Source organism: Ambystoma mexicanum, chromosome 7q, assembly GCF_040938575.1.
Source record: "Ambystoma mexicanum isolate Mex_15411 chromosome 7q, UKY_AmexF1_1, whole genome shotgun sequence".
Classification (NCBI taxonomy): domain Eukaryota; kingdom Metazoa; phylum Chordata; class Amphibia; order Caudata; family Ambystomatidae; genus Ambystoma; species Ambystoma mexicanum.
The window spans coordinates 637,787,523-637,809,459 of record NC_090941.1 but is presented as its reverse complement, the minus strand read 5'-3'; positions in this window follow the sequence as shown (position 1 = coordinate 637,809,459).

Genomic DNA, 21,937 nt, shown 5'->3' with positions numbered 1-21,937 from the left:
GTCAGTAAGAAGTAGGAGCTCTAGGCAAGTGTGTAATATTATCAAACTTGACACTGTGCTTGTTCAACACTAATAATGCTAGTAATGCACTGAGACCACAGACCACAGAGCCACAGTGCACTAGGGATAAAAGTAGGGAGAAAAAGCAGAGAAGGTGAAAAGCAGCCCAAAGGAGGTCGCTCCTAGCTCTCCACTCACCTCCCAGACTGTGACTGCGGCAAGCGGTCCCAGTGCCGAAAAGGGCCACGCTTCAATGTTTTCAGCCAGTGCCGCGTTATGCCAGCACCGTGCGTGGCACCGCACAAGTCAGTTCCGCAATCACGGATGCAGTCACCCCTAAGCCTTGAGGTGGCCGTCGGCTTGCGGCGGCTGCAGCAGAGTATGAGCCGCGTTTGATCCACGTACTAACCGCTGTATGGGCCGTTGGCCCATCAGAGGAATGGACCCTGCGGCGTGGGTACGCTACGTGTCAAGCCGCACCTCAATGCAATGCGTTGTAAGAGGCCACCTCTGACACGATCATCAAGGGACACTGCTACCCCAACAACAGCAACAACAGCAACTACCACAACACATCCAGCTAGCACAACAGTTGACCCAATTACAGGATGACATACATCAGCCAATGGACACAACGGCTGTAGTACCGGTAACATGTATGGGAGAGGTGACTATAATGGGATACAACCCTTATACCAGCAACGGACAATCACTATACCTACCATAGGACAGCCCACAGACTACCTTATTGTGTCCCATCCTATCAGTAACACCTAACCCTGTGGAGGGACCACACATAAAGGTGGCGATAGGTGACAAGATGTTTTCCTTTTTGGTTGATACAGGGGCCACAAGGTCATGCGTACGGGAAGGGAACTACACATTGTCAGGCGATGCTAAGAACACTCAAGGATTTTATGGGGCTTGAGAAGTGGTTCCATTTACTGATTACATCTCCCTATCTATTGGGGATCATGACCTATCACTGCCCTTACTATGCTCTAAACATGCACCCTTAAATATTTTGGGATGTGACATAATGAGCTGACTGAAAATGGCCATCTCCTTTACAGAAAAGGGCATAGGGTGCTCTACACCAGGCATACACATGCTTACAGCAAGACAGATACTTCAGGCATATTGTGGCAAGAGTCTGCAGAGGGGGGGAGCCAGTAGACCCAGAAGTGTTCCAATATGGGACGGACATGGCAATGGCATGGCTACCAGGGATAGCAGGGAAAGTATGCAGAAGACCATGTGAGTACATTTTCAGGCCAGAAATACCCACAGATGGGAAAGAAGGCAGGTTTGTGTCCATAGTCATTGAAGAGATAGTAGCACGGGAGGATTGGGTTGCAGTACATGCCCTAGAAAATGAAGGGAAGGCCTGGAGGGCAGTAATAGCGCTAGCAGAAGTGTGTAGATTGACCCAAGTATCTGATGAGGAACTCTTCTCACAAGAAAAGGGAACAAGTGAGATGATGCTAGGAATGAGCATATACGTTTGGATATAGTTAACACACAGAGAAGTGGCCCAGAAAATGGCAATGGCAATGGCACTATAAGCACCACTCCAAGCACCACCCCCATTCTAGGAGGACGATATAGCAAAGGTACCAGCTTCTTTATGGACAACCAGCCCCTACGACATTGGGTGCATCAAAAGCATAAGGGGAGTAAAGATAAAATTGAAGAAAGGAGCAATTTTGCCCAGAGTCAGACAATACCCGCTGTCGAAAGAAGCAAATGAGGGCATTTTTTAGACAATAAGCGCCCTCATTGAATGAGGCATTCTAGTACCATCAGAATCACCTTGCAACACTGCCGTGCACCCGTCCGCAAAGCAAATGGAGGGTCATGCCATTTTATACAAGATTTGAGACCCCTAAACCACATTGTCAAAGCAGAATATCCAGTAGCAGCTAATCCAGCCAAAATACTTTGCGGCATCCCAGCAGGGGCTACACGGTTCACCGTGATTGACCTCAAAAATGCATTTTTCTCTATACCACTACACCCAGATTCCCAAGACTTAATGAGTTTCATGTATCGCAAAAAAAGTGGAAGCACGCAAGACTACCCCAAGGATACTGCGAGTGACCATCAATTTTCAACAGAGTAATCCAAATGGACCTAGGAAAAATAGAGACAGAGGGTACGATTTTGCAATATGTGGATGACATTCTCATCTGCAGCACAACAGAACATGAATTCAAGAAGGACTCCATCAAAATTCTTACAGTACTGGCAGAGAAAGGATACAAAGTAGACAAGGCAAAATTGCAATATTGCCAGGAAGTGTTTCTATACATAGGGCAAATGGTATCGCAAAAGGACAGACACATAGCTCCACAAAGGGCACAGACAATACTAAACATAGTACACCACAGACAGTACGAGAATTACAACATTTACTTGATCTATGCAACTATTGCAGGGCATGGGTGTTTGATTACAGCACATACACAGGTCCCTTACTTATAGCCTTAAGAAACGCACAAAGGGGACAGAAAACACTGAACTGGACACGGGAAATGACAGATGCATTTAATGAATTAAAAGGGGCAATATCAACAGCACCAGTCCTGGGTACCCCTGATTACAAGAAAGAGTTTTTTATAATCTCACACTCTGATGGGGTGGTAATGAAAACAGTACTAACACAAAAAACAAGCATGGGCCACAAACCAATTGCATACTACAGAGGCCAGTTAGACCCAGTAATGATAGGACATTTCCTGTGCAAACAACACATGGATGCAGCAGCCTTTGCTGTAGAAAAAGCATCTTCAATAACAATGGGATGGTCCACAACCCTTTTTGCAATTTTACACAAGCCAAAAAGCACCCTGACTACACAAAGAGCAACAGGCTATGAAATAATCCTCTCCTGACCAGAACTAAAAATAGTAAGGTGAAAAAACATTAACCCAGAACAATTCCTAGCAGAGGAAGTAGGAAAGGAAGCCTATGTCCATGATTGTACAAAAGCTATTGAACTATACTCAGAAACACGTAAAGTAGAGGAAGATGCACTTGAGGGGGGAGATGTATTATACATTGACGGGTCCTCAACAATTGACCAAGGTGATGGGGTGAGAAGAACGGGGGCAGCGGTGGTAAGATTAAGAGAAGACTGGACAAGCAAGGCAATAAAATGTGTTAGGTTGCCTCCCCAGTATTCAGCACAAGTAGCTGAATTAGTAGCCTGATAATATCCCTCAGAGAAAGTGAAGGGAAATGAGTCACTACCTATTCAGATAGTGCCTATGTGACATCAACAGTGCATTCTGGTCTGGCAAGATGGTCATGGAGAGGGTTCAGACAGGCGGATGGCACACCAGTACAGCACACACTCATCCTAGGGTAACTAATTGACGTTGTGACATACCCAATACAACTCGCATTAGTTAAATGCCAAGCGCACACTACTGGGGAGGACCCAATATCAAAAGGAAATGAAACAGCCAATTTCTATGCAAAACACGCATCATATTATGGGGAATTATGGGACCTCCAAGAAAAACTAAAAGAGAGGGGAGGGGCAGGACAGATGCTAATGAAGGAAGGTTATAACCATCTACCAGAAACCCAAATAATGGAAATACAGGCCGCAGCATCAATGACAGAAAAAGAACTCTGGGTAAAAAGAAGGTGTTCAATGCCCCCTACAGATGCCCTGTGGAGACAAAATAATACAGGAAAGGTAGTGATGCCTCTCGCATTTCTACAAACAGCATTAACACAACTACACCATCCTGCACACACTGGGAAGGAAGTGATAGCGGCACGAACAGGAGAATCATTGTTTTGTCCTGAATTAAATGCCCACATAGCGAATTTCATTAGTAATTGCCTCACCTGCCAGCAATTTACCGCCAGACACACACTTAAGGTGATCAAAGGTATATTACCACAGCTGGAGGGTCCCTTTCTGCACCTCCACATTGTCTATGTCAACATGATAAACATCTGCTAAGGATACTGTTACGTGATTGTGGTAGTTTGTCCCTTATCAATGTGGATACAAGCAGGCCGGTGCTCCCATACTGATGCACTAAGGGTGGCAACATACTTGGTTAGAGAAGTCTTCCCAAGGTGGAGCATCTGTGAAGTGCTAAGGTCAGACAACAGCCCCCACTTCACCAACAAACTATTCTAACACATCACCACGTTTCTGGGGATAAAGCACAAGTTTGCGTGTGCATATCACCCACAGGCCAGCAGCGTCTGTTAACACCTCAACTGCCTTTTAAAAGAAAGAATTGATAAATACAACAGTCAACCAAATAAATAGAATTGGCTGTACTGCCTTCCCTTGACTCTATTTGAGCTATGGAACAAACCCGGGTCAGAACACCACCTCACAGCACACGAGGTGGTGACCGGTCGCCAAATGCACCTTCAACTGGCTCCACCCACAAGGGCCATGTATGATTGCGAGGGGACAGCTGTAACGCTCACCTTGTATCCACAGGGATGCCACCCAACTGGTCTGGAGCACTTCTGGTTGGATTCACCTCCCCGGGGACTCGTGCTGCCGTGGGTTTAGTCTGGAAGACAGCAGTTCAGTTTTAGCCACAAACACATTCTCTCTGGGCCTGCCTCCCTAGTGTTCCCCTTGGGACCCCTTTGGAGCCTCTCTCACCTTGTATTTTGATAAGGTGTGCTTTCCGTCCTGCCATTCTGCGCAGGGGCACGTCGTGGCTGGGCACCTTTCCGCTGAGTTACTTCACTGGCGTGGACCCAGGAGTCCAGGCTGACTGCGACTCCACTCTTGAGGTAAGTCTTTAGCTTTTGAAAAGAATGAGTGTCTGTAATTGTTGTAACCCTGTTGAGCTTCTCCTTCTCTCGTTGATGCAGAAGGGATGATGGGGGCTTCGAGCTGATGGAGAGGGCAGTGCTCGAGCCGGTAAGAGAATGCGCGAAGCGCGGCGCTATGAGCGTCTTTGAATAAGACTAACCTGTGCTATACTTCCTTGCAGGTCGCTGAGAAGCTCCTGGAAGAAATGCAGCTTGATGGAAGCAGAATGTAGAATGGAAGAGGTCCGGGCAGCGGTGGAATTTCCAGGAGAGCTTTGGTAAGTAAGCGGAGGCTGGAGGCGATGGAATAAAAAGATGAACGCTTATTAATTGTCGTCTTCTTGTCTCTCCTCTGTAGGATGTTGCTTGTGGAAGAAGACAAGTTCCAGGGGGGGTTCCAGATCGATCGAGGAGCTGGATGCAGAACAGGTAAGGGTAAATAACGGTGTTCTTCTTCTCCCTGAAGATGCAGGCCAAGGATGTTGTGATCAGGTCTCGGTGAACGTCACCCTGCAAGTGCAGAACAACGCAAAGTGTGTGCTTCAGCTCGGGTGTTGCTTAAATAGCCAGCAGGTATCGCAGGTGCCTTCAGGGCGGACCACGCCCTGGATGCTAGACTGCATGATGCAGTTCCACATTGATCCTTGTGGGGGCAGCCATGTTGGTCCATTTCCCAATGGAAGCCCCATCTATCATATGAGAATGGCGCCAACGGCGCCAGGACTGGCTCCAGGACAGCCGAGAGGGGCATGACTGGGCCCTTGGGGCCTTGTAGGAATACTGTGGCGAGGGCCAGAGGCCCTGAGTTCCCAGGCCAGGGTTTAAGGTCGTGACAGCACTACCCCCTAAGGCCCTTCTCAGGTTGGTCCTTCTGTCTGGTCCGGGTTGGTGGGGTACTCTTAGTGGAAATGCTGAATCAGGCGTAGAGCATGAATGTAATCACTGGGCTCCCATGTTCTGTCCTGCGGACCATACCCTTTCCAGTCTACTAGATAGCAGAGTTTCATTCTAACATACTTGGAATCCAGGATGTCTTTTACTTCGAATTCTGGTTCTCCATGAATTATCACAGGCCCTGGTGGGGTAGTTACTCTGGTTCCAGGCTGAACTGGTTTCAGGAGGGATACGTGAAATACCGGATGTATCCGCATGTGGGTTGGCAGCGTCAGCTTTACGGATACTGGGTTTATGATGGATTCGATGGGGTACGCCCCTAAAAACCGTGGGTGGAATGTCTGAGTTCCCTTTAGAGGGACATGCTTGGAGGCTAGCCACACCATGTCCCCTATTTGGTAGTCAGGGGCTTTGGTGCGATGCTGGTCCGCGTACTTCTTCTGGCGAGCCTTGGCTAGATGCAGATGTTCTTTGGTGCTCGTGAAGGCTTGCAAAATGGTTGTGTGTCGGTTCGTGAGGGCTGGCATTTCCAGAGTCGTAGGGTTGTCCAATTCTGACATGCGTGGATGTCTGCCATATACAGTAAAGAACAGAGTTTGCTTGGTGCTGCTGTGTAAGGAGTTGTTATAGGCATACTCAGCGATCCACAATAGATCCTTCCAATTCCCTTGCAGCTGGTGAAGCATGCAGCGCAAGTATTGATCGAGCGTTTGGTTCGTCCTCTCCGTTTGACCATCCGTTTGGGGGTGATGGCTAGTGGATAATCGGATGTCTATTTGGGCCATGTCACAACCCTTGCCCAAAACCCCCTCTGGCAAACCCATTGGCCAGGTGGAGTCAGGACTCGGGCCTCTAGAGCCTGGCATCCTCTTCAAAAGCCTTCATGGGGCAGGTCCTGGCACCTATGGCGCCAGGCTCATACACCATGAACAACAATGTGCTTGGGAACTACTTTATTGTATTGTCAGCCAACATGGAGGCATCCACATAGCTTGGTTCTTAAGAACCAAGCTATGCGGTCTAGTGTTTTGGGTGTGGCAAGCCTGGAACTACTTTCCCTGGTACTACTTTACCTAGGCTATATAAACCACACCCTGACTGCAGAACATGCTTCGTGTTACTTTGCAGCTTGCAACGTGATGCTCACCGTGTCCAGCTATTCCCTCGAACCTCGGAGAAACAGAACCTGCAAGGAGACAAAAGGATCATCATTAGCAGTAGCATCTTACCTGCAGTCTTCATCTTTAAACACTTGCAGCTACTGAGAACAGCTTCCTCGAATCTGCACGCCTCCCGGACAGAACGACCTGAAAGAGGAAGATAGAGGCAACATTAAAGAAAGCTGTAGAGACATTAACAAATTACGAACTGCTCAAAAGGCTTACCTGGCTGGTCGCCTCTTGGCTTCCACCACTCCAGACTTTCCACTCGCGCTGAAGAACACTGCGACCTACAAGGAAGGAAAACACAGGTTAGCAAAGGCAAGACTTTGCAGCACTGCGCATAGCGCTTACTTACCGCATCATAGCGCTCTTAATGCGCCATCATTTACCAGCGAGGCTCAACCAAGCCAGTTCGCCGCGCTGAAGCTCTGCATATCTAAGGGAGAAAAAAGAGACATTTTAAGCAAAGAAAGGCATGCAGGATAGCAACAAAACTAAAGAACAGCAATAAGACCTACCTGAACAATATCAAACGGGCCGGCGTCAGTGAAGTAACTGGACCACACTCCCCCATGAAAGAAAACGTGCCCCTGCAAAGAAGGCAGGACGGAGAGCTCGCCTAATTCTACCACAAGGTGAGGAGAGGGCACCAGATGGACTGAAAGCATACGGGGGTGGAGGGAGGATATTTACCCCAGTCGGTCAGTCTTGAACACAGTCCTCCTGTATTTTTAGGCAGAACCTTCCCCGCAGACCACATCAGGGCAAAGCTGAGAAGCATACCAGCGAGTAACCCAGCTGGGTGGCGTCCCTGTGGATACCAGGTGAGCAAAACGGAACACGAAGCCTACCATAACAAATCCACCTGGGTTCCATGGAGACATCAGAAATGGACCAATTGGCACAATTACTAGGAGAGCTTTGTGCTGAGGTTCATTCTGCCCGACCAGAGACTAATGCCCTCCGGAGAGACCTAATAGTGACCAAAGAACGCGCTGAAGAGATTAGCAGGCAATACTTGCAATCACAGGCAGGACAGACGCCTCTACCTGGAAGCAATCCAATGATGCAAAACCCTGCCATACCACCCACTCCGGTACAGATTACGTTACCTGGAACAGTGCCCCTGGCACCATCAGAAAGGTTCTCAGGCGACTCAGGGAAGTATGCAGCATTCATCAATCAGTGCCCTCTTCATTTTCTTTGTATGCGTGGAGCATTTCCAAACAACCAAGCTCGGGTAGCTTTTGTCTTATCATACCTGAGTGGTAGTGCAGCAGATTGGTCGGTGCCGTTGGTAACCCATGACAATCCTCTATTACATGACTTTGGGGGGTTCCAGAGAGAAATGGAAAAACGTTTTGCTCGCCATACCCACAAACAAGCAGTAGACAATTAACTCTTGTCCCTCCGACAGGGGAATCAGGACTTGTTAACGTACATTGCTACCTTCAACAGACTTGTTGCCGAAGCTAGGTGGCTAGAAAACAAAAGAACCACGTTATTCCATCGAGGCTTATGAGGCGAATTAAAGGACGTCTTAGCCCAGGTGGTTGATCCACCCAGAGACTGTGCAGAATTCATAAATCTGGTCATGCAGCTAGACCACTGGTTGCAGCACCAAAGGGCAGACCAGTCTAAGACGGACCCTCGGACCGTGTATGTTCGACCAAGGGATAACACACCCCGTGTACCTGAAAATGCTGTAGAACCCATGTAGATTGGAGGGATACGGCCTCCATTAACAAAACAAGAGCGGGATAAAAGAAGACAACAACAGCTTTGTTTGTATTGTGGGAAACCAGGACATTTCCTGAAGGACTGTCAAGTAAAACCCCCAAGAAGAAAGGGAGGGAAGATTTTATGCCCTGGTTCAAATACAAGAGCAATGTACATTTTTGGCACTGGTGGACACTGGATCCCAAGCCACCCTTCTGTCAAAAAGGGCCTTTGATTAGCTGAATTCAGGAAGGGGGGAAAGGTACCAGATCCCTCTCACCTCTCTTCCTGGACAACTTCAGAACTTCGATGGGAATGAAATTCCTGTCGAGGGGACTGCAGATTTAGACAATAAAATTGGGCGACACAAGATGAAACACCCAGTCATAGTTGTGACTCCCGAGGGCACACCCTGTTTACTGGGGAATGACATCCTGTGTAGATTGTCTCCCCTAATAGATTATGTAAACAAGGTCCTCTGGACCCAGACTAACCGACCAATAAAATTAAAACATAGCTTCAACCTTGTTAGTCTAAATGGCACATGCCACATTCGCCACTTTCAAAACAACAACAACCCCGATGTGACATTAATTGCAGTAGGACAACTGGAGACAGGAAGTCCTTTTTATTTTTGAAAATCAACCTTCCTTCCTGTCTAAAGTGGCATTCCACACTGGAAGGAAATACTCTGAAATTCTATACCAATTCACAATCAGAAAATCCCACTTCTATAGTCCAAAATGATGAAAAACTAGCTCAAAGCTTGGCTGACATTCAGAAAATTGGAGAACGGTTGTTCATCCCTATTCAGTTAAATGGGGGGAAGGACTCTATTCTCGCCCGAGTGTGCATGAACAACGGTAAGAGCTACATCAGCGAAGCCATGTTCCGAAAACTCCCAAAAGATCCAGCCATTCCCACCTTTAAATTGATAGACAAATGGGAAATGGAACTGGAAACACCCAATTCCAAACATCTCCTGCCTAGCAGGTGTATGCCCAAAATTTCCATAGGCAACAAGAGCATAGTCCATGATTTTTGAGTCATTTGAGATGTGCGGGCTGTATTTTATTTGGGCAGTGACATTCTCAATCACTTTGCCTTTAGTTTGTACCTAATACACTTCAAGGCCTGGTCCCGATTAGCGGGTATTCCCATGGACTTTGATGGTCCTGAGAAAGCATTTCGGTCAGCTCAACTGCTGCCATATGCAGTTGAAGTTCAGATTGGAGAGGAAGTCACCATCCCAGAACGGACCCGACAATTCGCACTTGAAGTAAAAATTAAAAGAGGACAGAAACTGCAAAATCCTGACGCATATGTTCACCTAAATGCCCATTTCCAACAGCAGGGGTTGGGGTTAAACCCAACACCATTAGTCAATACAGAACACAACACTATACCAATAGTGGTGGATAACAGCCACCTTAGGAGTATCACTCTGGGCGCAGGAACCATTATTGGAATGGCGGTTGATGACCGACATTTTTCCATATATTTAGGTAATGAACTAATAGGACCAATCCCCAATGACTGTTTTGACAGTGATAGCGACAATGACACAACACCAGACAGGATCTTCACCCAGCATGGCGGGAATTTCCTGGTGTACACTTCTGCCCTTATGGTAAGAAAGAGGTGACATGTGACTTCAGTAGGGGTGAGGTGATCTTTCAAGTCCACCAGGACTGCTTCCCCACCTGCAGCCATCAGTCCAAGTTAGTACTTTAACCAGGCACTTCTGTACCCAGCTGGAGGAGGCTGCTGAGATAGCCAAACCAGAAGTCTTTCCGGGCTTCAGGCATATGGTTGGATAGTGAGTCAACCTAGCTGATGCCTGTGAGACTCTAGAGCAAAAGCAAAAATTGAAACAAGTTTTCTTAGATTTTCAGGATCTCTTTGCGGTGGACTCATATGACTGTGATAATGTGCATTTTGGGCCAGTGGGAGGGTTAATTTCTTTACTCTTGATTCTGACACAGGGGTAGTTTGGGCAGAATTCTGTGTGGGAGCTTGGGAATCTGTAAGAAAAAGGTGACAGTTGGATATTGGGGGATGTTTTGAGCTCCCCTGGTTCTGATTTTGGGCGCTCCCCCCTTTTTGGAGGTAGACACCAGAATTGGTTTGGGCAAGGTGATTTTCCAAGCAATCATTCTGGGGTTCAATGATGGGCGGTTTTAACTCAGTCCCCACATTTACCCAGTATGGATTAGGATCTCTCTGGACCCATTTTATTTTGGCAAAGAAGCTGGAGTATTCGGGGAAAATGCCCATTTGACATATTGAATGCAACTCTGGCTATCTTTCAATTGGAAAGTATCCATCATTTGCTTGTATAGCTTGAGGTGCTCCCAAACTGAATATTTGGCATTTTTATGATAGGGAGTTATGGCGCTCCTAATAGCCTTGATTTGCTTCAGGGGACTTTGCAGGACTGCGCATAGCGCTTACTTACCGCATCATAGCGCTCTTAATGCACCATCATTTACCAGCGGGGCTCAACCAAGCCAGTTCGCCGCGCTGAAGCTCTGCATACCTAAGGGAGATAAAAGAGACATTTTAAACAAAGAAAGGCATGCAGGATAGCAACAAAACTAAAGAACAGCAATAAGACCTACCTGAACAATATCAAACGGGCCGGCGTCAGTGAAGTAACTGGACCGCACTCACCCATGAAAGACAACGTGCCCCTGCAAAGAAGGCAGGACGGAGAGCACGCCTAATTCTACCACAAGGTGAGGAGAGGGCGCCAGATGGACTGAAAGCATACAGGGGTGGAGGGAGGATACTTACCCCAGTCGGTCAGTCTTGAACACAGTCCTCCTGTATTTTCAGGCAGAACCTTCCCCGCAGACCACATCAGGGCAAAGCTGAGAAGCATACCAGTGAGTAACCCAGCTGGGTGGCTTCCCTGTGGATACCAGGTGAGCGTAACGGAACACAAAGCCTACCATAACAAATCCACCTGGGTGCCATGGAGACATCAGAAATGGACCAATTGGCACAATTACTAGGAGAGCTTTGTGCTGAGGTTCATTCTGCCCGACAAGAGACTAATGCCCTCCGGAGAGACCTACTAGTGACCAAAGCATGCACTGAAGAGATTAGCAGGCAATACTTGCAATCACAGGCAGGACAGACGCCTCTACCTGGAAGCAATCCAACGATGCAAAACCCCGCCATACCACCCACTCCTGTACAGATCACATTACCTGGAACAGTGCCCCTGGCACCACCAGAAAGGTTCTCAGGTGACTCAGGGAAGTATGCGGCATTCATCAATCAGTGCCCCCTTCATTTTCTTTGTACGCGTGGAGCATTTCCAAACAACCAAGCTCGGGTAGCTTTTGTCTTATCATACCTGAGTGGTAGTGCAGCAGATTGGTCGGTGCCGTTGGTAACCCATGACAATCCTCTATTAGATGACTTTGGGGGGTTCCAGAGAGAAATGGAAAAACTTTAGGCTCGCCATACCCACGAACAAGCAGTAGACAATTAACTCTTGTCCCTCCGACAGGGGAATCAGGACTTGTTAACGTACATTGCTACCTTCAACAGACTGGTTGCCGAAGCTAGGTGGCTAGAAAACAAAAGAACCACGTTATTCCATCGAGGCTTATGAGGCGAATTAAAGGACGTCTTAGCCCAGGTGGTTGATCCACCCAGAGACTGTGCAGAATTCATAAATCTGGTTGTGCAGCTAGACCACCGGTTGCAGGACCAAAGGGCAGACCGGTCTAAAACGGACCCTCGGACCGTGTATGTTTGACCAAGGGAAAACACACCCCGTGTACCTGAAAATGCTGTAGAACCCATGTAGAGTGGAGGGATACAGCCTCCATTAACAAAACAAGAGGGGGATAAAAGAAGACAACAACAGCTTTGTTTGTATTGTGGGAAACCAGGACATTTCCTGAAAGACTGTCCAGTAAAACCCCCAAGAATAACAGTCAGGGCCACAGAGAAGGGTGAAGCTAAGGAATCGGGAAACTACCAAGCTCGACAAACGTAGAGGTCAGTTTGTCGAGTGAGAAGAAAGAGTTGCTGACCTCGCACTTTGCAATACCAGTGATCTTAATTAACCACCAACAGCCGCAAGAATGCATGCCGTTGAAACATACATTGATAGCGGAGCAGTTGGAAATGATATTGATCAAGAACTGGCAGCAGAGATGGGGATTCCTTTGTGTTCTAAGCCAACTATGGACAAGGTAACCACCGTGGATGGGACAGAAATCGCTTCCGGACCAGTAACTCAGTTCACAGCCAGGGTAACCTTGCTGTGTCAGGACAGACATTGGGAGTCTATTTCATTCGATCTCATCAAGGCACCTCAGTTCAGGCTTATATTAGGGATTCCATGGTTGGTTGCTCACAACCCTTTGATAGACTGTCGGGCACGAAAATTAACCTTGCCCGGTGACTGCTCCCCTGCCTGCTATTACCAAGAGGAGAAACCCGACGTCTGTATCCCCATGACTCTCGGAGCGACAGTATCAACCCTGGGAGCAACTTATACCTTGCCAAGTGAATACCATGATTTCCAGGATGTTTTCCGAAAGGACCAAGCCAATACATTGCCGCTGCACAGGCCCTATGACTTCAGATCGACCTTGTTCCTGGTGCAGAAATCCATTGCGGCAGGATCTATGCTCTCACAGAACCAGAAAACCTTCATTTGAAATCCTATTTAGACCAGTACCTTGCAAACAGATTTATCCCTCCTTCGAAGTCCCCCGCAGCCAGTCCTTTGTTCTTCGTACCGAAAAAGGAAGGAGACTTGAGAACCTGTATTGACTACCGCACATTGAACCAGATCACCGTGAAGAACCGCTATCCCTTGCCACTTATCCCTGAGATGCTAGACCAAGTTAAAGGTGCCCAGATTTATACCAAATTGGACCTTCGAGGAGCATACCACCTGGTCAGAGTCAGAAAAGGGGATGAATGGAAAACCGCCTTCCGTACTAAGTACGGATTGTTTGAATATCAAGTCATGCCCTTCGGGTTATGCAATGCTCCTGTGGCATTCCAATATTTCATGAATGAAGTTTTAAGGGAGTTAATTGATGTCTGCTCCTTAGTGTACATAGACGACATCTTAGTATACTCAGCCTCGGAACAAGATCATGTCAGGCACGTTCGTTCAGTCCTCACCAAGCTCTGTCATCGCTTGTTTGCAAAGCTTGAAAAATCTTTTTTCACGTCACCGAAGTAGAATTTCTTGGTTTTATCCTTACTCCAGGAGGCATCAGAATGGACGTGCACAAGGTAGATGCCATTCTGAAATGGCCTTCACCAACGTCTCTGAAAGGGGTACAAAGCAAGCTGGGCTTTGCGAAATTCTACCGCCGGTTCATCCCAGACTTCTCTCAGGTTGTGCACCCAATCACAGTACTATTACGAAAAAACAATAAAAAGTTTGCTTGGACCGAAGAAGCAGAAGAAGCCTTTCAGGAACTTAAACGAAGGTTTACCTCTGCTCCAATCCTGCAACATCCTCGTCCAGACCTCCCTTATGTCGTTGAAAGTGATGCGTCCAGTCTCGCAATGGGGGCTGTCCTTTAACAGAGAGACCCGGAAACCGGCCAGCTACATCCTGTGTCCTTCTGGTCGAAAAAGTTCTCACCTCCAGAGATTAATTATGCCATCACGGACAAGGAACTCCTGGCTATCAAATCTGCCTTTAAAGCCTGGAGGCACTACCTTCTGGGGGCCAGACACACCATTACAGTCATCACAGACCACCGAAACCTGCAATATCTCAAAACAGCCAAGGCCCAGTCCTTGCGCCAATTATGGTGGGCCCTTTTCTTCACCGAATATGATTATGTAATCACATTTCGACCAGGAGTCAGAAACGGAAAGGCGGATGCCTTATCTCGCATGGGCATAGATGAAATAGTATATACAACTCCAGATCCAGTACCTATTATACCTGAAGACAAACTCTTCGGTATCACGACAGCCTTAACACAAGCAGAACTACAAAAAGAAATCCAACGGACAATGAATCCTGCTGCCTACCTCGCATGGTAAACTCAAGGAGAACAATATACCATCAAGGACCACCTACCCTTATTTAGGGATCGCCTATATGTACCCAAGAAGGAATTACAACAGCATATTATTTCAAACTATCACGATTCACTGATCAAAGGGCATCCTGAGATCACCAAAACCCTAGCTAAGGTGAAAGAGAACTTTTGGTGGCCTACCTGGCGTAAGGACATCATTCAGTATATTCAGTCTTGCGGTGTCTGAACACAAAATAAATAACAGAAACAAAAACCATCTGGTCTCCTACAACCATTGGACATTCCTCCAGTTCCATGGCACACTCTTTCCCTTGACTTCATCACTGATCTAACTCCAAGACAAGGGTTCAACACCATCCTTGTAGTTGTGGACTTATTCTCAAAGATGGCCCATTTTACTCCTCTGAAAGGCCTCCCAAACGCAGCCACTTTAGCAAAAGTGTTCCTGGAGGGCATGGTTAAGCTACATGGCTTCCCTTCGGTTCTGGTCTCTGATCGAGGCAGCCAGTTTGTTTCAAACTTCTGGAAAAAATGCTGTGCAATGGCGCATATCGACGTTCGGCTATCTACCAGTTACCATCCCCAAACGGACGGCCACACCGAGAGGACCAATCAGACACTCAAGCAATATTTACGGTGCATGCTGCACCACGAACAAAGAAATTGGAAAGACCTACTATGGATAGCCGAATATGTATATAACAATTCTTTGCATTCAAGCACGGGACAAACGCCCTTCTATACCCTTTATGGCAGACATCCACGTACCTCTGAACTAGACCTTCCAGCCAGCTTGGAAATGCCAGCGCTAAAGACTCTACACACAAAAAACAAAAGAGATTTGCCGACCAACACCGGAAAAAGGCCCCTGATTATCAAGTAGGAGACAAAGTTTGGTTAGCTGCTAAATTCGTACCCATCAAGGGAACCCGGACCTTTCATCCCAGATTCTTAGGACCCTATACCATTAAGGCAATTATCAACCCAGCAGCCGTGAAACTGGATTTACCACCTAATCTAAACATCCACCCGGTATTCCATGTGTCCCTCCTGAAACCAATGCAACCCGGCACACGGATTGGGACACCACCTAAGCCCATACTTGTTGACGGAGAACCAGAATTCGAAGTCAAAGATATCTTGGATTCTAAATACTCTAGGACCAAGCTATATTATCTCGTCGATTGGAAAGGATTTGGACCACAAGATAGATCCTGGGAGCCCAGTGAGAATATCCACGCACCACGTCTAATCAGGAAATTCCATCGAACTTCCCAACCAAACCTGGGCCAGAAAGAAGGAGCCTTAGGGGGGAGTGCTGTCATGACCCTTGCCCAAAACCCCCTCTGGCAAACCCATTGGCCAGGTGGAGTCAGAACTCTGGCATCTAGAGCCAGGCATCCTCTTCAAAAGCCCTCATGGGGCCAGTCCTGCACCTATGGTGCCAGGCTCATACATCATGAACAACAATGTCCTTGGGAACTACTTTATTGTATTGTCAGCCATCATAGCTTGGTTCCTAAGAACCAAGCTATGCGGTCTAGTGTTTTGGGTGTGGCAGGCCTGGAACTACTTTCCCTGGTACTACTTTACCTGGGCTATATAAACCACACCCTGACTGCAGAACATGCTTCGTGTTACTTTGCAGCTTGCAACATGACGCTCACTGTGTCCAGCTATTCCCTCGAACCTCGGAGAAGCAGAACCTGCAAGGAGACAAAAGGAACATCATTAGCAGCAGCATCTTACCTGCAGTCTTCATCTTTAAACACTCGCAGTTACTGAGAACAGCTTCCTCGAATCTGCACGTCTCCCGGACAGAAGGACCTGAAAGAGGAAGATAGAGGCAACATTAAAGAAAGCTGTAGAGACATTTACACATTACGAACTGCTCAAAAGGCTTACCTGGCTGCTCGCCTCTCCGCTGGCACCACTCCGGACATTCCACTCACGCTGAAGAATACTGCGACCTACAAGGAAGGAAAACACAGGTTAGCAAAGGCAAGACGTCGCAGCACTGCGCATAGCGCTTACTTACCACATCATAGCGCTCTTAATGCGCCATCATTTACCAGCGGGGCTCAACCAAGCCAGTTCGCCGCGCTGAAGCTCTGCATACCTAAGGGAGAAAAAAGAGACATTTTAAACAAAGAAAGGCATGCAGGATAGCAACAAAACTAAAGAACAGCAATAAGACCTACCTGAACAATATCAAACGGGCTGGCGTAGTGAAGTAACTGGACCGCACTCGCCCATGAAAGACAACGTGCCCCTGCAAAGAAGGCAGGACGGCGAGCACACCTAATTCTACCACAAGGTGAGGAGAGGGCGCCAGAGGGAATGAAAGCATACAGGGGTGGAGGGAGGATACTTACCCCAGTCAGTCAGTCTTGAACACAGTCCTCCTGTATTTTCAGACAGAACCTTCCCCGCAGACCACATCAGGGCAAAGCTGAGAAGCATACCAGCGAGTAACCCAGCTGGGTGGCATCCCTGTGGATACCAGGTGAGCATAACAGGCCATCGAGCAACACTTCCTCCAGAAGTTAGACACGAACTGGGTACCTCGATCCGAAATCAAGACTGATGGGAACCCTTGCAGCCATACCACATGTTCAAGGAAAGTTCTGGCGAGACCAGACGCATTTGGTAGACCTTTGAACGGGAAGAAATGGGCCATCTTGGAGAACAGGTCCACGATCACTCGGTTGGTATTATAACCTTGACAGGAGGGTAGGTCGGTGATGAAATCAAATGGTAACGTGTGCCATGGAGCCAGCGGAATGTCCAATGGTTGTAGGAGCCCAGCGGGTCTTTGCTTTGATGATTTATTCTGAGCACAGATACCACAGGAAGGAATGAATTTAATTACATCTTTGCACCACGTCGGCCACCAGTAACTTGGTTTCACCTTGGCCAGGGTTTTGGCAATTCCCGGGTGGCCTTCCATGATGGAGTTGTGATACTCCGAGATTACCTGTTCTTGAAGTTCTTTTACAGGCACAAAAATTTCTGTAGTAAGGGAGTTGGTCCTTAACGCTATAGTGTTCTCCTCTTGAACCCCACTTCGTAGTTGCTCCTTAGTTAAAACTTGCCGGACTTCATACAGCAACTCGTCTTGAGTCATCGTAGTTGTAATACCCAACAGTCTGTCTACGGAATGATGGTCACGGGGTCAGGAGGTGTATACACCACCTCACCGGTGCCCATAGGTGAAAGAGCATCAGCCTTGCCATTTTTCACTCCAGGTCGGTACGTGATCACACAGTCGTACTCCGAGAATAAAAGGGCCCAGCGTAGTTGTCGTGAAGATTTGGCCGTTGCACTTCTCAAGTATTGGAGATTTCGGTGGTCCGTTATCACAGAGATAGTGTGTCTGGCTCCCAACAGATAGTGTCGCCAGGCCTTGAAAGCGGCCTTTATGGCCAGCAGCTCCTTATCCGTGATGGCATAGTTGTGCTCAGGTGGTGAGAATTTTCGTGACCAGAAAGCCACCGGATGTAGCTGACCGGTGTGTTGGTCTCTTTGCAATAATACAGCACCCATCGCCATAATGGAAGCATCAGTCTCCACCACATATGGAAGGTCTGGGCGTGGGTGTCGTAAGATTGGAGCGGTGGTGAATTTCGCCTTGAGTTCCTGAAAGGCTTTTTCGTTCTCCTCTGTCCATCAAAACGTTTTGTTGCACTTCCTTAATAGCAAAGTGATCAGGTGTACAATTTGCGAGAAGCCTGGGATGAAACGGCGGTAAAAGTTTGCAAAACCTAGAATTCTCTGGACTCCCTTGATTGAGTTTGGGGCTGGCCAATTGAGGACGGCATCGACCTTGTGTATATCCATCCATATTCCTTTTGGTGTGAGGATAAAACCCAGGAACTCTACTTCCGTAATGTGGAACGAGCATTTCTCAAGCTTGGTGTAGAGCTGATGTTGACGGAGCTTAGTAAGAACAGCCCAGACATGCCTGACATGATCTTGTTCAGAAGCCGAATACACCAGGATGTCATCGATGTAGACTAAGGGGCAGACATCAATCAGCTCTCTTAGAACATCGTTCATGAAGTATTGGAATGCGTCTGGGGCATTGCCAGGCCGAACGGCATCACTTGATATTCGTATACGCCGTATTTGGTACGGAACAGCGTTTTCCACTCGTCCCCTTCTTTAATGCGCACAAGATGGTAGGCACCCCTGAGGTCCAATTTCGTGTAGATTTGGGCTTCCTTGACTTGGTCTAGTAGTTCCGGAATCAGAGGTAGGGGATAGCGGTTCTTGACGGTGACTTGGTTCCATGCGCGGTAGTCTATGAAAGTCCTCAATTCTCCTTCCTTCTTCGGTATGAAGAATAAGGGAGACGCTGCCGATGACTTCGAAGGGCGGATGAAACCGTTTTCTAAGTATTGTTTCAGGTATGTCTTCAGCTGTTGGTTCTCAGGTTCGGTGAGCGCGTAGATACGGCCACACGGAATTCTTGCTCCAGGTATCAGATCGATCTGGCAATCGTAGGGCTTGTGGGGTGGCAAGGTATTCACTTGCTCCTTTTGGAACACGTCTTGAAAGTCCTGGTATTGAGTAGGTAGCATAGCAACCACACCTAAGATACTTATCGTACCTTCCTGAATGGGTGAACTGGCACGTTTCCTCTTCCTTCCTCTGGGATAGCAGGTGTGTGTGCAGTCATGGGAGAAGACCAACATTTGGGCACGCCAGTTGATCCATGGGTTGTGCGCGACCAGCCACGGCATCCCTAGGATAAATCGGAACTGCGGTGCTTTGATGAGGTCAAAAGCGATGGTTTCTCAGTGGCCATCTTCACATAGGAGGGTGAGTTCTGTGGTACATTCGGACACAGGACCGTAGGCAATCTCGGTGCCATCTACAGTGGTTACAGTCTCTGTGGTGCGCTTAGAACAGAGTGGAAGCCCCATCTTTGCTTTAAGATCCTGATCCATGTAATTGCCCACTGCTCCGCTATCAATGTAAGCTTCTAACTAATGCATATTTGATGGCTGTTGATGGGTAATTAAGATCACGGGTAAGGCAAAATGGGAGGTCTGTAGTTGGATTTCTTTGCTCGACAATTGGACCCCTACACTCCTCACCTGGTTTCTCTTTGTCTGTGGCTCCTACGGTTCTTCTTGGTGGTTTAGTTGGACATTCAGTTGGACATTCATTAAGGAAATGGCCTGCCTTTCCACAGTACAAGCATAACTGCTGTTCTCTCCTCTTAACCCGTTCAGCTTTGGTTAAAGGAGGCCTAACCCCTCCTTGTTGTATTGGTTCAATGTTGCTAACTGATCCCTGCTGGGCATGCTCTTTGGGACGCATAAACATGGGGCGGGCATCCGGTTTGCCTCCGTCTATTCTCCGATCTTGCAACCGACGGTCGAGTTGCACCACCAAATTAATGCACTCGGCACAGTCCTTGGGTGGATCCACTACTTGGGCCAGTACGTCTTTTAACTCTCCTCACAAGCCCCAGTGGAACAAGATCCTGGTTTCCTTGTCGAAGTGATAAAAGTTAATTATCCAAAGCCTGTCCATGGGACCGACGAGCAAAGAGTTTTTCCAGCTCCCGCTGAAAGCCCCTGAAATCGTGTAACAGTGGATCATCCCGGCTGATGAACAGCACCACCCAGTCTGCTGCACTACCACTCAAGTAGGACAAAACAAAGGCCACTCACGATTGGTCATTGGGAAACACCCCAGGTCGGCACAAAAGTGGAGGTGACACTGATTCATGAAGGTCGCATATCTTTGGGGATCCCTCGAGAAACGCTCCGGTGGGGCTAGTGGAACTGTCCCAGGTAGATTGATCTGAACCGGATTACTCGTGGGTGTTGGCACGGATGGGCTAACTCCGGGCAACGGGGCTTGTCCGGCCTGCGATTGAAGGAGTTGTCTGCCAAGATCATCAGTTCATTCTTTGGCCACAATTAGTTCTCTCCACAAGGCATTGGTTTCTTGTCGGGCTGAATATACCTCCGCACGTAACTGCTCCAACAGCTGGGCCAACTGGTCGGTCTTGAGGTTTCCATGCTAGGCGCCTGGGTAGGTGATTAAGTTTGGGCTTCGCGTTCTGTAACTCTCACCTTGGCTGATTGGAGCGCTTCTGGGACAGATACACCTCCCCCGGGGACTCGCGCTGCCGTGGGCTTAGTCTGGAAGACAGGAGTTCAGTTTTAGCCACAAACACCTTCTCTCGGGGCACGCCTCCCTAGTGTTCCCCTTGCAAACCCCTTGGTGCCTCTCTCACCTTGTATTTCGATAAGGTTTGCTCTCCGTCCTGCCGTTCTGTGCAGGGGCGCGTCGTGGCTGGGCACCTTTCCACCGAGTTACTTCACTGGCGTGGGCCCGGGAGTCCAGGCCGGCTGTGACTTCACTCTTGAGGTAAGTCTCTAGCTTTTGAAAAGAATGAGTGTCTGTAATTGTTGTTGCCCTGTTGACCTTCTCCTTCTCTCACTGATGCAGAAGGGATGATGGGGCGTCGAACTGATGGAGAGGGCAGTGCTCGAGTCGGTAAGAGAATGCGCGAAGCGCGGCGCTATGAGCGTCATTGAATAAGGCTAACCTGTGCTATCCTTCCTTGCAGGTCGCCGAAAAGCTCATGGAAGAAATGCGGCCTGATGGAAGCGGAACGTAGAATGGAAGAGATCCGGGCGGCGGTGGAATTTCCAGGAGAGCTACGGAAATAAGCAGAGGCTGGAGGCGATGGACTAGGAAGATGAACGCTTACTAAGTGTTCTGTTCTTGTCTCTCCTCTCTAGGATGTTGCTTGTGGAAGAAGAAGAGTTCCAGGGGGGGTTCCGGATTGATCGAGAAGCTGGATGCAGAACAGCTAAGGGTGAATAACGGTTTTCTTCTTCTCCCTGAAGATGCAGGCCAAGGATGCTGCAATGAGGTGCCGGTGAACGGCACGCTGCAAGTGCAGAACAACGCAAAGCGCGTGCTTCAGCTCAGGCGTGGCTTAAATAGCTAGCAGGTATCCCAAGTGCCTTCAGGGCAGACCACACCATGGATCTAGACTGCATGATGCAGTTCCACGTTGATCCTTGTGGGGGCAGCCATGATGGTCCATTGCCCAATGGAAGCCCCATCTATCATATGAGGCTGGCGCCAACGGCGCCAGGACTGGCTCCAGGACAGCCGAGAGGGGCATGACTGGGCCCTTGGGGCCTTGTAGGAATACTGTGGCGAGGGCCAGAGGCCCTGAGTTCCCAGGCCAGGGGTTAAGGTTGTGACAACAGCAGAAGTATTGGGGAAGGAAATGCATGAATATGTCACTTCACTGGTTACTAGTGCCTCATCTATCTCTCA